The 19,727-nt window shown below is 44.1% G+C and overlaps 1 protein-coding gene across 3 annotated transcripts in view; it reads left to right on the forward strand.

The window, feature by feature from the left end:
• Positions 1-19,727, forward strand: part of SGCG (sarcoglycan gamma) — a 967,353-nt gene that overhangs the window by 41,118 nt on the left and 906,508 nt on the right. The window contains exons 2-3 of one of the 3 annotated variants that reach the window (XM_085621590.1): positions 14,891-14,954; positions 15,086-15,134. The exons of the other annotated variants lie outside the window; for them this stretch is intronic. The gene's annotated coding sequence lies outside the window, so the exon portion shown is untranslated. The remainder of the gene's footprint in view (positions 1-14,890; positions 14,955-15,085; positions 15,135-19,727) is intronic. 3 annotated transcript variants of the gene reach the window in all.

A 19,727-nucleotide genomic window follows, 5' to 3' on the forward strand; every position in this document is an offset into this window, starting at 1 on the left:
ACCTTTTTCCCTCCTGAGGCGGAAGCCGGGAGGTCTCCTGTCTGTCCCTGTGTTTTTAAATCGCTTGTAACTCGCTTTTATTGCGTTTGTATTATTACTCGTTTTTGCCCCACACCTGATCCTAGAGGTGTGCTGAGACCCCCCAGTGCCCAGCAGCACCCAGAAGTCTACTCTTACCTGTCCTGCTGTGCCGGTCCTGCTCTCGGCTGAGAGCACCGGGAGCCGGTTTTTTGCGGCCATCTTGGGTTGGGCTGGGTTGGGGACGCCATTGAGAGCACTATAAAAACGGGCAGGGATGACTCCGCGCAGCGGACGCGATCAGCGGGCGCGCCGGATCTGCGCCGGAGTCGTGCCAGAGTCCTGCCCGTCTGCGCTCGTCCGCGCACGTTCGGGCACAGGGCTCAGGGACTCTGGCACACGCTCCTGTTATACCTCAGCGGACCTCCTAGGACTGAATTCCGAAAGGTATAACTTACCCCCTAGTGTAGGTGTTATACTCAAGGAACTCAACATCCTACACAGCTCTAGTTGTAAGCACCAAAGCCTCTCAGCTCCTGTGAAACTGGCTACCCTTAATACCAGGTCACTGCAGAAACATCATTTAGAGATCTTTACCCTGCTACAGGATGAGACCATTGATATCCTGACACTTACCGAAACGTGGCTGAGCGACGCCTCTTCCCCGGATATCATCGCCGCCCTTCCCAGCGGGTATGATATGGTCTGGCACAATCGACCAGAGGGGACTCGGGGTGGCGGGGTAGCAACGATCTTCAAAAAACAATTTATGGTAACAAAGATCTTAGCCGAGACCACAAATACTGTCGATCTACTGGGTATCAAAATTACCATGAACAACTCCTGTCTCATTATCTTAACAGTATATTGTCCACCCCAAAGTACTCCTGGGTTCAATGATCTCTTCCATCCAATTATATCAGATCTTTGCACACGCTATAAAAACATCTTGGTAACTGGCGATTTTAACATCCACTGGGATAAAAGTAATCAAGACCTGTCAGCCCAGAAATTACAGACCATCATGACCACCCTTGGACTGACACAACTTGTGGAAGTTCCAACCCACATAAAAGGCCATATCCTAGATCTTATTTGGTCTTCAACCCCAACAGCGGTCATTACCAGCATCTCACCTTGTCTCTGGTCAGACCACCACCTTATCTCATATGACCTACTGCAAGACATCTGCCAGGCTAAACTACCGTTAAAAACCAAAAAAGTGCGCCAATGGAAAAAGGTGAATGTTGAGACCCTAACCAAAACCATGCCCAAGTACATACAGAACTCTATATTCCCTGCTGATAGTACTGATCTAGACTCCAAGTACAATTTGATAACAACCATCCTTAGGCAATCTATTGATGAGTTAGCTCCCGAAAAGGCACAAAAAATAAAAGGTGTAGAGAAAGGAGCCCCCTGGTTTACTGAAGGTCTACGCGAACAAAAGAGAAAGCTCCGCTACCTCGAAAGATGCTGGAGGAAATCTAAAAGGGCTACCGATAGGGAATCATATCGAACGTCGTTCCAAGCATATAAAAAGCTTATTACATCAGCCAAGAAGGAGTATTACGAGACGCGTATCAATAACGCCACAAACATACAGAGAGAGACCTTTCAAATATTGAAAGAGTTAAGTAAGAAAGAGGAAAAGACAGATATCACGATCGATTGCGATACCTTTCAAGGATATTTCCTGGGAAAGGTAGCGACTATCTTGTCCGACATCAAGACGAACAACCCAGTCCCTTATATCGAACAATCGCCCCTCCCAGACTCTCCTACTCCAACTGTTACCAGTTTTCCCTACATTGACTCTAGCACTCTGAGGAAACTCGTAGTGTCTACCAAATCTGGCTCCCCCGCTGACCCCTGCCCGCCTGACATCTTTCGGATGGCAATACCGCTTCTAGAAGACCAGATCCTAGACCTTTTAAACATCTCATTAGTCACTGGATCTTTACCATCTACCTTCAAAGAGGCATGTGTCAGACCTTTGATAAAAAAGCCTGGAGCCGACCCAACTAGCCTGAAGAACTATAGGCCAATTTCCCAGCTGCCATTCCTGTCAAAGGTACTGGAACAGCACGCACTCAAGTCCCTGTCAGCCCTCCTGGAATCTCACCATCTTCTCCAGGAGCGGCAAGCTGGTTTCCATGCCCACCATAGCACGGAACTAGTAAGGCTGTCGGTACTGGATGAGCTAAGATGCATGGCTGACAGTAAAAGGCCAAGCGCGCTGATATTATTAGATCTTTCAGCAGCGTTTGATACTGTCAGCCATGCACTGCTCTTGGACAGACTGGCTGGGTTCGGGATAGGAGGGCAGGCTCTTAAATGGCTAACAGCCTTCTTAACAAGAAGGACACAGAAGATCCAGTTGGCAGACCAGGTCTCAGAGGTGGGCATGTTAGTCTGTGGGGTCCCGCAGGGGTCAGCACTCTCGCCACTTTTATTCAACCTCTACTTGCAACCACTGATAGAGTCACTGGCAAACATGAAGTGTAAAGTATTTAACTATGCCGACGACACTCAGCTATTGCTGAGTATCGATAATACACCATCGGCACAATCAGTGGCTCAAGACATCCTACGTTTTACAGTGAACTGGATGTCATCTAACTTGTTGAAGATCAATCCGGATAAAACGGAAGTCCTTGTCATCTCGACTTCTGTTTCCCCCTGGAGCGATTTGTTCTGGCCACAAGAACTAGGCCCTACTCCAAAACCATGCCCCAATGTCAAGAGTCTTGGGATGAAAATCGATCAGGAACTCTCAATGGTCAATCAAGTCTCCGCTGTAGTTAGCTGCTGTACTAAGCTGATCAGGCAATTACGTAAACTCGCCCCCCTGCTCTCGAGAAATATGCTGCAAACCATTGTCTCAGCCACAATAGTGTCTCGAATAGACTATGGAAACGCACTGTATCTCGGCCTTCCAAAGAATTCCATCAACCGTCTTCAGGTCATTCTAAACGATGCAGCACGCCTGATCTTTGGAGTGCCGAGGAGGACCCATGCTTCCCCCCTGCTACACCGATTACATTGGCTGCTCGTGGTGCAGAGAGTGGAGTTCAAGAGCATGTGTATCTGCCACAAAGCAATCCACGGACAGGCGCCAGCTTATATAAAAGAAAGGCTTGAACTCTACGAACCTAAACGTATCTTGCGATCGTCTGGATCTTTCTTACTGTCTCAACCACGCTTCAAGCTAACAACCAAAGGAGGCAGATCCTTCTCAGTGCAGGCCCCCATTAGTTGGAATAAGCTACCGGAGGTGCTTCGGAGAGAGCCCAACCTTCTCCGCTTTCGGAAGTCTTTGAAGACCTTACTCTTCAAAGACGCATTCCCGCTTCTATAGGCGATTGTTAGACCTGAGACCCATACTTCCTCTTTCCATCTTTGTTCTGTACTTGGTCAGTAGCGCTTTGAGACCTGTTGGTGAGTTGGCGCGATATAAAACCCAGTTACAATTACAATTACAATTACAAGCTACTGTCACCCCAATGTAGGGTCCCTGAGGGTTGTGCTGTGTTGGGCTGTCTCTTGCTGTGTTGTTTGCTGTGCCGTCCAGCTTGTGTCACATGAATGAGTTGGGATCCCACTCACCTGACGATGCATGCTTGCCCACCAAGGGATGCCCAGTTCATGAATTACTTTTGTATGCCACTGTGTACACATCTGTGTCATTGGAGTTCTGCCCACTGTCATGTGTTGTGTACTTACCTGGGGACACTGAGACACACACACATGTTGTGTATGATATGCAGTGTAGGGCTGCCTGTCTGTGTTTGTGCATCTGCTCCACTGCATTGGTATTGCTTTTGAGGTCCATTGGCTGTATGTTGTTTGGAGGTTTTTCACTAGTGTTCCTGCGTCTCCTGGCTCATCAGTCTGCACATTCATCATGTTTGGGGTGTTCCATTGCTGCGATGTTATGGGACTTGGTCACCTGACATCTACAGTCTCCACAGGATTCCTTAGTTTGTGTGTCTGTTTGTATAGATTTGTGTGTCTGCATCATGGTGCTCACTTGTCGCATTGTCTAATTGTACACTGGAGTAATTATCAGGGATCATGGCCATTGCTTGTCTGCACATGGCAGAGGGTGTTCTTGTGATACACAGCAATCTTTGCCTCACCAAATCTGTGTTTGTATGTGACACAACCATTACATTGCCACAACATTGCTTGTGGTGTTGGGACCAGGAATCATGCATGCTGGTTTGGAGATGCTGCTATTTTCATGTCCACACTCACCCTATGGTCACTGTAGTGATGGGGGGTTTAGGACACATTACCACATTGGTCCCAAGATGCTGGATTTTTTAACCCCACTATCTGCTTTTGGGCACTGTAGTGATGGGGGGTTTAGACCCCATTACCACATTGGTCCTGAGATGCTGGATTTTTGAACCCCAGTAACACCTTTTGGGCACTGTAGTGAGGGGGATTTGAGACCCCATTGCCACATTGGTCCTGAGATGATAGATTTTCAAACCCCACTAACACAACCATTACATTGCCACAACATTGCTTGTGGTGTTGGGACCAGGAATCATGCATGCTGGTTTGGAGATGCTGCTATTTTAATGTCCACACTCACCTTATGGGCACTGTAGTGATTTGGGGTTTAGACCCCATTACCACATTGGTCCTGAGATGCAGGATTTTTGAACCCCATAACACCTTTTGGTCACTGTAGTGATGAGGGGTTTAGACCCCATTACCACATTGGTCCAGAGATGCTTGATTTTTGAACCACACTATCACCTTTTGGGCACACATGTGTTGGGAGTCACAATGTATGTTCACTGTCAGGATCTGTGTTGTGAGCATTTTACACACAGACATTAAATCTTGCAAAGATGGTAGGGGGGGTTTGCTTACTCATCCTATGTGTGTGAATCCTGGTAGTGCTAGGCATCCAGCCCCCTATGAGTGGGGATGGTAATAGTGATGGGCATACAGCCTCCTATGGGTGGGGGTACTGGTGGTGATGGGCATTGTGCCCCCTATGAGTGGGGGTACTGGGAGTGATAGGCATCCACCCCCCTATTGGGTGGACAATGCTGGGATTGATAGACATCCACCCCTGATAGACATCCACCCCCCCTATGGGGTGGACTATGCTAGGAGTGAAATGCATCCACCCCCGAAGGGGTGGACAATGCTGGGATAGGCATCCAGCCCTCTATGGGTGGACTATGCTGGGAGTGATAGGCATCCACCCCCCTATGGGGTGGATTCTGCTGGGAGTGATAGGCATCCACCCCTCTATGGGGTGGACAATGCTGGGAGTGATAGACATGTGCCCCCCTATGGTGGGGTTTCCTTTCGTGTCATTTTGGTGTGTGGTAGGTGTCTGACTTACCTTCTGTGTCGTGCCCGTCGGTAACGATAGGCATACAGTATAGGGAAGACATGTGTGATTGGATAAATGGCTGCTCCGTCTCGTCCCCGTTGATCGTGTTCTGGCGCGAATCTGAGCCTCAATACGCCTCGTCCGAATGCTGTGACGTGCTGGAAGCGGCGCCCTGTACGACACGTAGTAAAGACGCATCGTACTTGCGTGTCCGGAAACTGGTTGGGAAAAGCCTCGGTCCGACTTGATTTCCCTGTTTCCTGAGCCTGTTCGGTCGTGAAAGAGAGCACGAATCAGAGCGGACGATTCGGTTGGACATTTGGCAGTAATATGCATCGGATATCCACAAGACAATCCCTATGCAACTACACAATGGTACACTACTATTACACAGTATCACACAGATATGATTGAATTCCAAAGTTTGTCACATTTATTAAAAAAGGTTTACATATATCACGATTAAAATCGATCCTCCGTTGTTTCACAACATTTTAAAAAACACATCATTTGAACATTTATGAAAAAAATACAAATCAAAATACAAATAACAACCTGTTATGAGCCCGCATAACAGAAAACATAAACAGACAGTGAACTTTGTCATTAGTAACACATCCTATATGACCATCAATTTGAATCCGTAGTTCGGGATATGTACAACCCACTTATATCTCCAATTCTCTACGGCGGTCCCTTGGATTATGTGTGTAACTTGCGTCGACGCGTTTCGATGGTTTTTACATTATAGAGCCATCTTTATCAAGACGATTCATAGGCTTTTATTCATACCGGCTCGATTCGAACCTATAAAGACATAAATACTTTTAGTGAACTTAATAAAAGTTCTACTAGCAAAGACATACGATGCTACATCAGTATTCATAGGTGTTTTACTAGTTATCTTATATTGCTAAATACCTTTTCCTGCATCCCATCGTCCCTGCAGTTACATATTGTTGCCAAAGGTGCTTCCCTCAGTATTCGTTCCCTCATTGACGGTTCTCTGATGTATCTATCCAATCTAATTAAACAAAACCGCTAGACACCCTGCATAATCCCAACATGCTAGGTAAATGCCATATTTATATGAGTACTCTTTTTAGCGAAAGGGTGATTTGCCCATTTGTAAATGTAGGCTTGGTTACAAGCAGTCATGGATTCATCTAGTTTTAATATACGAATAGAGCTGTACAATAATTAATGTTAGATAGTAGTGGTTTATATACTTTGTTAATATACCTGAGGGCTTTTTTTGTTTATATTTGATTGTTTTTTTAACACTTGCTTTCAGACTTTGTACAAACTCATTGAGTTTTAAAAGTGTAAAACTTTCTCGGAAGGGAAAAAACAAACCCTGGGCCCCACCCAACCATAGACCCGGGATTCATGCAAACCTGTTGTCATTGGCCGCCCTTCAGATGAGATCCTATAAGCAGCAGACCACATGAAGACTGCACTCACGCAGAGAGGCCGGCGACATCAAACGAGCATATCATCTCTATGAATATAAGAAAGGAGTCGTTTATGGCCATAATGTGAACCAGCAGGGTAAACATTGCACTGCACCAGTTAGTACACTCTAGCAAGGCATCCACGAAAACACTGCACGTGATGCTCTTCTGCGAGCTGTTAAGCACAATTACATTTGCAGAAAGCCGAGTAAGGCAAACAAAAGAGCAATTTCTTCACTGCTTCCTTTGTCATGAACCCGCGTGCTTTGGCTGCACACGCAGGAGGTAATGCTTCTACCATAATGCCCATCTCTTTCTTTCAAAGTTGGTTCAATTTGTATATTTTAAATTATGCACAATGATCGGGTTGTTGTTCGATGTCCAACCATGGAGTCCATTTCTCCCGCTGAGCTGTGCACATCAGAAGCAGTTGCTTCATTGTTCACCACCCTGCTATTACTTGAATTAGCTACTCTCAAAAAGTGCCTTTGCTAAAATTGTGTCCTTTTGTGATATGATACCCGGCGTGATCATTAGAACGTGTTCTTGGTATTATAAACTCAAGTACAAGTTTAATGGTGTTAGTTGTGATTTCAGTAAATATTAATCTGTTCTCCATATTGTGTTGTTCTTACACTTAAAAGGTCAAAGTTGTCGCTCAGAGGGACAATAACCTCTCATGTTAGTGAAAATATAAGCTACACTTCATGAAAGAAGGAGATATATTGTAAGTGCCACAGGCTATAATGCGCTTGCAGTATTGTTCGAGGGGGTATTCACCATGTTTGGATTGAGTATTCTGCCACCAAACTTCACATAAGGCCCATAGTCATTGGATCAAAGTAGGACAGTGGTTTCTGAACCTACGCCTACTCCGGGTGTCTGCGGTTATTAACAGATTATTAAAGGTTTCAGAAAAAAGAAACACTGAAAATTGAAAAATGCAACAATCTGTAAATGTAAAGGGATTTGTCAATGGGGCTAAAAATGAAATTGGCATCCTCACATTGATTTTGGAAGCAGTGCAAGTGCATCAAACACAATATAATATAGACAATGTTCAGCCTCAGTTGAATTTAGAAATCTCCAACTTTCCAAATATTACTTCGGTTTTGTGTTACATTTGTTTGTGAAATAAATTCTTACCAAATATAAATTTTACTTAAATTTTGGGTTATATTTGTTTGTGAAATAAATTCTTTACATATTTATTTGATTAATGCTTGTTTCCATAATTGTGTGTATTGTTTTGAGAATCATTGAAATGTTTTATTATAGGGTTAAATGTTTCACTATTAGCCCTTGCAGACCCAAAGGCTACACTCAGTATGTATAAATAACAAGTATAAACCCAATATGCCCATCAGGATCTGGGTACGTATACTTAGCACAAACAATGGTCCCCTGGGACTCTGTTTTTATGATGTACATGCTGGCCACGGAGTACTGTGTAGGCGGAGGTGTTCGTTTCTGCCATTCACGAACGAACTGCCAATGGGAGCGCGTCAACTTCCATTTAAAGAGCAGTGTTGTTTGACTTCCCCGGTATATTATGGCCATTGAAAAAGGCAGTTCCTGCCGAAACGCGTCTGGCTAAAGGAAAGAAATAAAGCTGCTACTTACCCGTGAGTGTTCTGTTCCTTTGGGATTTGGTGGTAATATTAATACATAATTTGATCACTATCATGACGGAGGCACCCGTTCAACGGTGTTAGGCAGTTGTGTGACTGAATAGACCGGCACTGAGGAATGGAGTGTCTTCAGGCTTGTATCACCGCGCCATTCATTAAGTACTTGTGAGAGCACAATTGCCAGCGATCAGCTCTCAAAGTGCAGCGTGTAATAACTCTACCCATCCCACCTGGTGAGAGGTGGGCCATTCTTCTCAGGATCTTGTTGACTAGCACAGCGTTCTGACCCAAGATGTCCCGCCCACATCCCTTGCCACCAAGAACCTCAACAGATGCGGCCGGGGCCGTAAATTCACGAGGAGAAGCACATTCAACTTTACTACGGGCCCAAGTGAGAAACTCCTTAGCGCCTTCACCATAACTCTTCCAAAAGGGAGGCGTAGCGAGGCCTCTCCGCTGCTTTGGCCTTGAGCGTACCTCCCCCCGTGCTGAGCATTGTTAACAGTAGTCCGAGAAGCCCCAGAGGGTCCCGGACACACTGCAACTTCGGAAAACAGAGGCGCAGAGGGTGGTTGGGAGAGCATGGACGGTGTCGCTCACTCCCTGACCCCCTCCAAAGAAGCTCCCATTTTGCAGCCGGTGCCCTGGTCCAAGGAGGACCTCAGGAGTGCACGGGCCGAGACGAGCCGCTCAGGGTGACTGGCAATATACTGCCCGCTCACAGGCTGCTGCCTTCGGTTGCTCCCTGCGCAGGGGACCCAGTGAGGTCTCCTGGCTATGTGTGTGTCCTCTGGTGGTGCTCGTTATGGGGGCACCAGTTTGTCTTCACTAGTACGTGAGCGAAACCTCGATGGAGGTTGCCTGTGTGGCCTGCAGTACCATATAACGAGGATTAGGTGCACAGAATTTCCTGTCCCCTAGTTTTGCTGGTGAATGTAATTGTTGTTATGAGTTCCCTAACTACCATATTATACTTAATATGAGTGCAGATGCGCTGCACCCTAGGTTTGGATGGGAAATCTTTTGTGATCCATGCCTGTATTGCCAACTGTGATGTGATAGTAATTTCTGCATAGTGCTTATAATTTACATGTTCTGGTCATAATCTGCTACATTTCGTGCCCAGATGTTATGATGTATGTTGTTGTACATTGCCAGGATTTGCATAATATGTACAGCAGTTATGATCCATGTGTTCTTATGTTGTATTTTCATGCCCTATCATCATAATGTATGTCTTGTACATTCTTGTCCTATCAGGATAATGTATACTAATTTAGGATTTGCATAGGGTGCACGGGGGTATGATTCATGCCGTTTTGGTCTATGTTTATATACACAATATACTATTTCTTTTTTATATAACCCTGTGTTGAGTCTCTTTTTTGGTGCATTTATTGTACGTTGTGCAAACGATTTACACATTGCCCCCGGGGGATAAGCCTGACTACTCTGTGCCACGCTACCGGCAGTGAGCACAGGTTATCTTTGGTGTGTAACTTACTTGCCCTGACTAGATTTGTGGGTTCTGCCTGGCTTAGGTGTATACCCTATCCAACCATAAACCCCATTTCTAACACCCCTCCTGTTATCTCCAGTAAGTCCCACACAGCAGGATTGCTAAGAGGTCTTCAGAGGCCACACCCCCTTTCTGCACCACTCTGCAAACACGGCTGGTGGTGTAGTACTGTTTGGTGGATGAAGTCCACTTTACTCCTGAGGGACCTTGGGGGCCAAGAACCCCTCCTGGTACCTCCTGTAAGTCCTACACAGTGGGATTCCGGAGAGCCGGTCGGAGGCCCAGCCCCCTTACTCTACCACTCTGTAAACGTGACTACTAGTTAAAAAAAACATAGAAATTCACAGAAAAAAACAAAGGTTACAGGGACGTTATAGTTAGGAAATATCATTAAAAAACCCTTAGAAATTCACTGAAAAAAACAAAGTTTACAGAGACGTTGTAGTTAAGGGTCAGATTTCACTCATACAAAACCAGAGAAATTTGGCAGTTATAGTTACCTGAGCTAACTATAACTTAGCCCCCCATGCACTGCTTATGACCTCACATAGTACATGCCTCATAACATGGTCAGAGACATCACTGATGATATCTCATATGACATCACTGATGACATCACTGATGAAATCATCCACATAACCACTCACACACCTACTCACACCCCCAAACTACCTCTTGTATGCTCACTCACACACTCGTACAACCACTGACATACCCACTCACAGATCTATGCCAGTACTCACTCACACCCACTCACTTCTCCATAGAGCTACTCACACACCCATTCACTCACCCATACAGCCACTCATACAACCAGTTACTCACATATACAGCCAGTCACATCACCACACACTCATCTATACAGCTACTCACATACCCACTTATTTACTTACAAAGTCACACACCTACTCACTCACCCAATCAGACTCTTAACACAGCCACTCACTCACCTATGCAAGCGCTCATACTCTCACGCAGCCACTTAACTACCCATTCACACATCCATACAAGCATTCACACATCCCTATATTCACCCATTCAGCCATTCACACAGGAACTCACTGTCCAATACAGTCACTCACACACTGTCTCTTAATGAAACACCTACTCAAACAACCACTCACTCACCCATAGAGCCCCTTACACACCCACTCACTCACCCATACAGTCACTACACACTCACTTACCCACTGACAGAGCCACTTATGCCATCATTCACCAACCCATACAGCCACTGACCCACCCACTCACTCACCAATACAGCCACTGACACACCATGTCACTCACCCACAGCTATTCACACAACCACTTATACACCAATACACAAAAGGATACATACAGTCATACAACCACTCACATGATTTATATTAAACTTAGTATCACTCATTTGTAGTACACCTAGTATACTACTTTAACATATGTAGTACCTTAGTATATATGTTTAACAAACATAAACTCGTACAAAATACTTACACTCACTGGATGGTGTCATTAGTGATGTAATCAGTAATGTCATTTGAGATGTCATCAGTGATGTCACTGACAATGTCATGAGTGATGTACTATGTGAGGTCATAAGCAGGGCATGTGGGGGCGTAAGTTATAGATAGCTCAGATAACTATAACTGCTGAATTTCTTTGGTTTGTACAAGTGAAATCTGACACTAACTAGTACATCCCTGTAACCTTTGTTTTTTTCTGTGAATTTCTAAGGTTATTTTAATTCCATGTGATAACTATAACGTCCCTGTAACCCTTGTTTTTTTCAGTGAATATATAGGTATATAAATATAGGCTTTAGTCCTTTTGGACTTATCGGTGGCCTTTGATACGGTAGATCATGACATCCTATTTGATTGTATCAAGGCCGCGGCCCTATAGGTATTAGCATTAGATTGAGTGAAATCCTTTTTCTCAGATCACTCTCAATAGGTCCGTCTTGCTCCTTTTTGCTCATCTAAGGTTAGGCTTGATTGTGGAGTACTACAGGGCTCTTCTTTATCCCCCATCTATTTGACATCGACATCCACCTGCAAGCTTGCACTTTACAGAGGCGAGGGGTGAAAATATACAGATATGCCTATGACATGCAGTTGCTCTTCAACACTGATGACGCAACGGAATCCACAGAGTTTACTACGCTATGCATCCAAAATTGGATTAACCACCACCAGTTGAAGCTGAACTCTGAAAAAACTGAAATTGTGATGATCAAAAACAAACTGCATAGCTGGAGCCCCTCCCTCTGGCCTTTAGAGATGGAGGCACCTCCTGTTCAGATAAAAGCGGTCAAGAGCCTCGGGATTCCAGTTGACGAAGATCTTTCTATGAAGCTTCAGATAGGAGCGGTAACTTCGTTTTGATTTTTACAGCTCAGGAAAATAAAATACATTTGGAAATACTTTACTCTAGAAGCTATCATTCAGATTATCATCACTCTTGTTATGTCCCAGATTGATTATGCTAACTCCCTCTAGCTGGAACTTTCAAAGGGATTGAGTCAGAGGCTGCAATTGGTTTAAAACCAGGCAGCCAGCCTGGTATGGCACCAACCGAGATACTGTCACACCAAACCCCTGATGACAAAACTGTACTGGGTTCCAGTCACTCAAAGGACCCTGTTTAAAACCTGGTGTATCATTTTGAAATATCAACACGGAATAAGCCCTACCTTTGTGACCTCCAAGGTGTGGAAATATACTCCTAAACATAATCTAAATTCAACAGAAAGGGATTGGGTGGTACTAGGTTTGCTTTGATTGCCCCAAATGTATGGGACTCTCTTCCCCCACATATTAGAGCTGCAACTTCTTACGTGAGCTTCAGTACCTTATTGAAACCCTGGCTTTTTAAACATGCTTATGACTATGTTTTTGTGCCTGCCTTACCTCTATGCACTAGCACCATGAAATCTTTTTGGTATACGTGCGCTTTATAAATATTTTGTAACATAACATATCATATATATAGATAGATATAGTTCTTTAAAACTGCTTACCGCAAATGTCTGGTTTTCTAGCAGAGTTTTTAAGTATAGGTTTAACATAGTGCCATCTATACTGTGTTAGAAAGGTGACAAAGTCCTTTGCTATGTTTTCAGCAAAGTCTTTAAGCATAGGATTAGTCAGTGCCATCCAAACCAAGCCGAAAAATTACAAAAGCCATTTACCACTCCAGACATGAAATTACAGCTTTGGATTGGTAAAATAGCATGTAGGCCAGCCTGTAATGAATAAAAGCAGTCCCTGACACACGTGTTTCACTCTTATTAGAGCTTGTCAGAGAGACATAAGGTTGCGCAGGCCCGAGGGCGCACCCAGTATATCCCAAAGCAATACACTTTCAGACTTAGAGTGCCACTTACATATATAAAACATTTAGTAGGTCGCATGTTTTAGGTGGAGAGAAGCTTCTTTATATGTACAACTCTCCAACACCACCGACAATGTAAAACTGCTAGAAAAGTGAGAAAGTGATAAAAAGCTTTTGTCATTTTTCACCTCAACATGGATGACACTAGCAAATCCTAAAGACTTTACTGCATTTGACTCTTGTGCCATTGCACAATCCAGACACACTTTTCCATGAATTTGCATAAAAGTGTCTTCCAATCTTTACACATGATTTAGCAGCAAAGCACATACATTGAGAGATGGTTATCAGCCACTCACAACCCAGATGTCAAAGTTGCCAGCAATCTAGATTAATACATGTTGGTCCTGGCCCTTTCTGCATGGTCGCAACAGACATTTGCCTTCTTCTGCCTTCCTAATTTTTGTTGGCTTTTATGACTCTGTGCAATTTTTTGCTTGCGTTCTCTCCTTCAAACAAGGTCAAATTGGCCTACACCTACCTACACCTACAACACTGACCTACACTTGAACCGCACATTTAATTTACTGCCCCTAGTAGATGGTACTCCATGGACTTAAGGCCTATAATTTAAATGCTACTGGTGGACTGCAGCACTAACTGTGCCACCCACTAAAGCATTGGCCGCTGGCATTAAGGAGCGCAGTGGCGTTGCCCTCCTATTCACAGAGGAGAAGGCACACTCCAAGAAGTTCAAATATACACACGGCAGGTTGTTCACAGTAAATCAGCCGAGGCTGTGTTTGTTTAGAGCCAGAGAGGTGTGATAGAGTGGGTACTTCTGCACACTTGCTGGTCAATGTTTCACTCAACCTCAAGGTTCAAGCCCGTGCAATGATGTCAGGACCAGTGGATGTTGCCTATTTTAGCAGCTCGACATAAGTCTGCCATGGGGCTCTGTTGCTGTGGCCCAGGGCGGAGTCAGCACAGCTTCATGCAAGTGAATGGCAGGGGGCAGAGCTGGTTTACAGTATGAATGTGAGAGTGGTTGGTGCTGACGAGGGAGGAATCTGGCAGCTAGTTCCAGCACTGAAAGACTGGCCTCAAGGAGTTGATATTATATGATGAAATGTCACTGAACAGCTAAGAAAGAGGTGACTAAGTGAGATATCACTGAGTCCTCACATAATAAGACATGAACTACCACCAGTATAGAATGACTTTTAGGAAGCGATACTTATAACTAATAAATACCCACATTTGTTATAGGTTTTAGATTAATTCACACTTATGTTAGCCTATGTCTAGAGACTTACTGGATGTGATTGGCTAGGTCTATAAGATCTGATCTAGCCCTTTTTTCTATGGACCCATAAGAATGGGCAGTTTGCTAAGATTCAATCAGCCTGACTCTGAAGATGCTAGATGCTGATAGAGGTCGATTATGTTATAATTATTATTTTACTTTCAACATATTAAATCTCTCATAGTGTAATTACACAAGAGAGTGAAAGATTTGATTCCATTAGATTGGGGCATATGGAGCAAACCTTACAAATGACCTAATTTGCTTTGTTTTTTTGTTTATCAGAGCGGGGCCTCATTGACTGGAGCTGGTGCCCGGTGAGGTGAGGCCTAACCCCTGTATTATACGGGTGAGCATTATTGATTGGCAATAATACACAATAGTATTATCTGCACATAACTACTTATGACTTGGATACCAAAAAAGTTTTTATAATTTTTCTAATTCGTCATGATAGGTGTCACTGTTTGTGTTTTTCAGATGCACTATATATCACGTTGATACAGAGGAACTATCGCAAACTCTTGCTGTATGTATAAAAAACTTTTTGCAATCTAAGTTGGATTAACTGCAGTAGCAAATACATAATTGTAAAAGAAAGGTCCTGAAGAAAGCCGAGGACAGTCTGTCCAGCCGGCTGAAACATGTCGACCATTTGGTAGCAGTCGCGTTTGACACTGCTACATCATTGCTATTGTTTTTAATAAGGATTGCACGTGATACTTTACATTTGATGGAATCTGCATTTCTCATGCGAATCCTTTTTTAAATATATCACATTTTTTGCACTGCACTTACCCACATTTATCTGTGATTCGAGAACAGAGCAGATAAGGTTCTTATTGCTTTCTTTTCCCCCTTTTTTGCTCTTTCTGCGAATGATCCAGAAGAGGTCACAATTCGCCCAGTATCCCTCTATGATCAAGAGGACAACTGGAGGTTGGTTGGATAACCCAAATGATGATAATGATCACATTGAGGATTGATGGGTATCCTGAGATAACGAAGGATCATTCTTCTTTTCACTAATTCTTCTTTAAACACTTTTCAGTTGACACCTTGACTAAGATATTTTTCTTTCTCCTTTACTTGAGACACTCTCTATGAGCATACTAGACCCCTGATTACTTGTGTTTTTTGTGATCTCAAGGAGTTGAGAACATGTTTAGCCTGCAGCAATATGCAAAAGAAAAGCTGCTCTTCTCACCAGTGTTGGTAAGTGAGTACTCCTCTCTTCTGCTTGGAATGCTTGGCATCCTAAACTTTGAGTTGCCCTTGATGGACCATAGGGTTTAAATGCAGAACTTCTACAACAGCAGAAACTGCAGAACTTCTACAACAGCAGAAACTTCTCTTCACTGTGCGATTTAAAAACTTTCAGCAGTGCCCAGATGTTTGTTGAGTGGAACTTTACATTTTTTTACAAAGATTGATGTATAAAATACAACTACTGGTGTCACAGGCTATACATGTTGATTTCTGTTGGACTTGGACCTGAATTCGTTTTTGTTGGCCTTAGGATTCTATGGAATTTGCCACTGTTAACCAGTGCTAAAGTGCTTGCGCTCTCTGCTCTAAACGTGGTCATATTGACTTATACGCAATTGGCAAATTTTATTTACTTGCAAATCCCTAGTAAAGTGGCAGTACCTGTGCCCAGGGCCTATAAATTAAATGCTACTAATGGGCAATCAGTGTGCCACCCACTTAAGCTGCACTTTAAGGATGTCTCTTGCTTGCCATTGCAGCCTCTGTGTGCAGCTTTACACTGCGATTTCAACCTGGCAAAATACATTTTTGGCAGGTCCAAACTTCCTTTTTAATACCTGTAAGTCACCCCCTAGGGTAGGTTCTGGACAACCCAGAGGGCATGGTGCAATGTATTTAAAAAGGAGGACAAGTGCTTTTAAGTTTTACATGTCCTGGTAGTGAACAACTCTTACATTCTTTTTTCACTATTGCAAGGCCTACCTCTCCCAGAGGATAACATTGGAGTTACCTTATTACAACATGTTAGAAGTGTAGTTTCCAAATGGGAACAGGTAAGCAGTTCATGTTTTGTGTCTCTGGAATTGTAATGAAAAATCCTAACTGGTGAAGATGGATTTTAAATTACAATTCTGAAAATGCCACTTTTAGACCGTTTGGCATTTTCTTACCTTAGCCATTTGGTGCATGCAGTCTGTCTCTGGATCACATGACTGGTGTAGTTGACAGTTGGGCTTTGTGTATTCCTCCTAGACAGCCACACACAATGGAGAGCTTAGGTGTGACTGTATGGGCCATCACTGTTAGAATGGGAGGTAGGAGCTGGGTCCAGCCCCAAATCCACTTCAATGGGCTGTGTCCTACCTCCACACAAATGGCTGCATAACCCCTGTAGTTAGTCTAGAGCCAGGACCTGTGGATACTCCTCTGTCAAGAAGGACTGCTGTGCTGCTGAAATGACTGCCACTCTGCTGGACTGCTGCTCTGAAGGCACTGCTGTCCTGCTGTGCTGACCTCTTCATTGGGTCAGAAGGACTGGACCTGCATTTCTGGAACCCGAACCCAGAGTGACTCCAAGGGATAGTTGGCTGGCCTCCTGTTGTGAAGCCACTGGACATAATAGGGTTTCCAACAACCTAAACCTGCACCTGGACTCTGCCTTCTGTGAGTCTACCCTGCCAAGTGGTGCCACCCCAGTCCTGGACTCTTGGAAGTGGGCTTAAGGGGCTCTGCCAGCATTTGAGGATCCAGCAGAACCAACTCATCTCCTCTTCTGTGCAGCACAACACCGAGCGGAACCGACGCGTTTTCACTGCTTTGTAGATTGGACCCGTCTCAAAGAACCACATTCCCTCTGCAGCCAGCAACCTCTTTTGAACTGCCCCTGTGCGCAGGTCCTTGCATCCCTCATCAAAGGCACGGAACCAAAGCATAGTCCTAGTTGCCCGCCACATCCTCAACACTGGACTTCACATTTCAAGCCCCATTGATAGAATCCTCGACAACGCAAGCCCTTGCATTGCAGCCTCATCGCATCTTGGAACTGATGTATCGCTTCTGATGCACATCGCATCGTATCTTTGTATCTTCGATATGGATTCTCGCAAAGCTCTGCAAACAAGGATTTAAGGTACTTTACTCAGCTGCCGTACCTGGATCCATTGTAGCTGGCCCGTGCTCCATGGTGGTGAGCCTAAACTTGTGACTTTGTCCCGGTCCAGCGTGAACAGATATCCACAGTTGGTGCTTTGAGTTTTTTGGCACTTTTTTCTCGAACATCTTTAAAACTGCGTATCTTCGGTTCTACTGATTGGATTTTTGTCGATTTGGTATGATTTTATTGATTAAACAAAGTTCTTTTTTTCTATTTTTCTAACTTGATGTGGGAGCCTGACTGCTCTGTACCAAGCTACCAGAGGGTTGAGCATAAGTTAATTTAGGGTTGACTTGTGCCACACCATGACAAGGATTGTGTTGCTGCTTTACCAGGGTGCACACCCCAGTCGATCAACAACCAAATTTCTTCCAATATCCATTTCCTGAAACATAGATTTCAATTTCTGCTCTGTTAATTTTCATGTTGCCCAAAGCTGACTTTGTTTACATCTTAGTTTAAAGTTAGAAATGATACAATGCTTTGGGCAGCCCCATTTGATTTACTAAACTATTTTCTAATAGAGACACAATTTAATGGACAGCTAGCAAAAAGTAAAACCTTTATTTATTTCAGACATTCTTCCTCACTCATTCAGTGCCCCCCTAGTTTTAGAACCCACTGGTTGCCACTGCACTTAAGTAGCTTTTTAAAACATGTCTCACGCTTGCCTCTGTAGCCTGTAGTGCAGTTTTAAACAGCTATTTTGACCTGGCGAAGTAAACCTTTTGCCAGGCCTAAATCTCTGTTTTTAATGCTTATAAGTCACCCTCAAGGTAGCCCCAAAGGATCATAGGGCAGGGTGCATGGTATTGAAAAAGTTGGTATGTGTGTTTAAGTTTTGCATGTCCTGACAGTGGAAAATTCCTAAAGGCGTTTTTCACTGTAGTAAGGCATATCTCTCCAATTGACAAACACTGGGTTACCTTATTACAATTAATAAGTGCTCTTAAAAAGTGCTAACTCCTATTTAAGACAATATAGAAACACCCTGTCTCCATTTAAATACATTTTTATTTAAGATCCTCTTTAATGGTAAAGTCAGATTTTAACTTATCATTTTCAAAATGTACATTTTAGAAAGTTGGTATTTTTCTGCCCAAACTAAATGTGCCTTTCTGTCAGTGTCCTGGGTCATATTACATGACTGTGAATGTCTCTCCTGTTGTGACAGCTTCCAAACATTGAGACAAAAGAGGCCTAGTTGTGATGGGAGAAAGTCTTCCTTACAGAATAGCTGTGGAGGAGTTGAGCCCTGCCTTGATTACACCTCAAAGTGCCCTGCCTGTAGGGAAACACAAATGAACGTGACACCAGGTATGTCTTTGCCTTTGACACCCTAGACAGTTTGTAGCCAAAACCAGGAGAAGGGGAAGATTTGACCTGAACCATTTTCGCGGGTAGGCCAGGGAATTCATCCACACAAAGCTTAGCTACAGGTATAAAAGTGGCAACATCAGAACACGCCTGATCCTATGGTAGATTCCGAAAAAGGACTGTCCTGCTGTCTGAGGATGGGGGACTGCTCGCTGACTGAATAAGGAAGATCCAAACAGACCTGCTTGCCTTGAATCCAGGTTAGCCAGACTCCAAGGGTCAGTTGGCTGACTTCCTGTTTGTGATACAGGAACACAACAAGATTCCAGAGGCCTCCATGCAACTGCCCAGTAGACCAGCACCATCTGGACCTGCCTAGCCCTGCTGCTTGCCTCTTCCTGAGTGAGTGCTGATTCCCAAGGAGTGCCCCACAAGTGTCTGACCCTTGTCTGTCATCAGTGTGAACTCCTCTTGAAGAGAAGGTGAAGATACAGACGTTTTGGGCTTATCACAACCCCAAAGTGACCTCTTCATGCCAAAACTAGCCACCCGCAACAACCGCAAACAAGAAGCTTCAGCAGGTTCTGGCTTTTGTGCTGATAACCGACAATGATCGGCAACACAAAGCTCCAGCAACGACTGGCTCTTTGCGGTACAGCAATG

Source organism: Triturus cristatus, chromosome 8 (genome assembly GCF_964204655.1).
Source record: "Triturus cristatus chromosome 8, aTriCri1.1, whole genome shotgun sequence".
Taxonomy (NCBI): domain Eukaryota; kingdom Metazoa; phylum Chordata; class Amphibia; order Caudata; family Salamandridae; genus Triturus; species Triturus cristatus.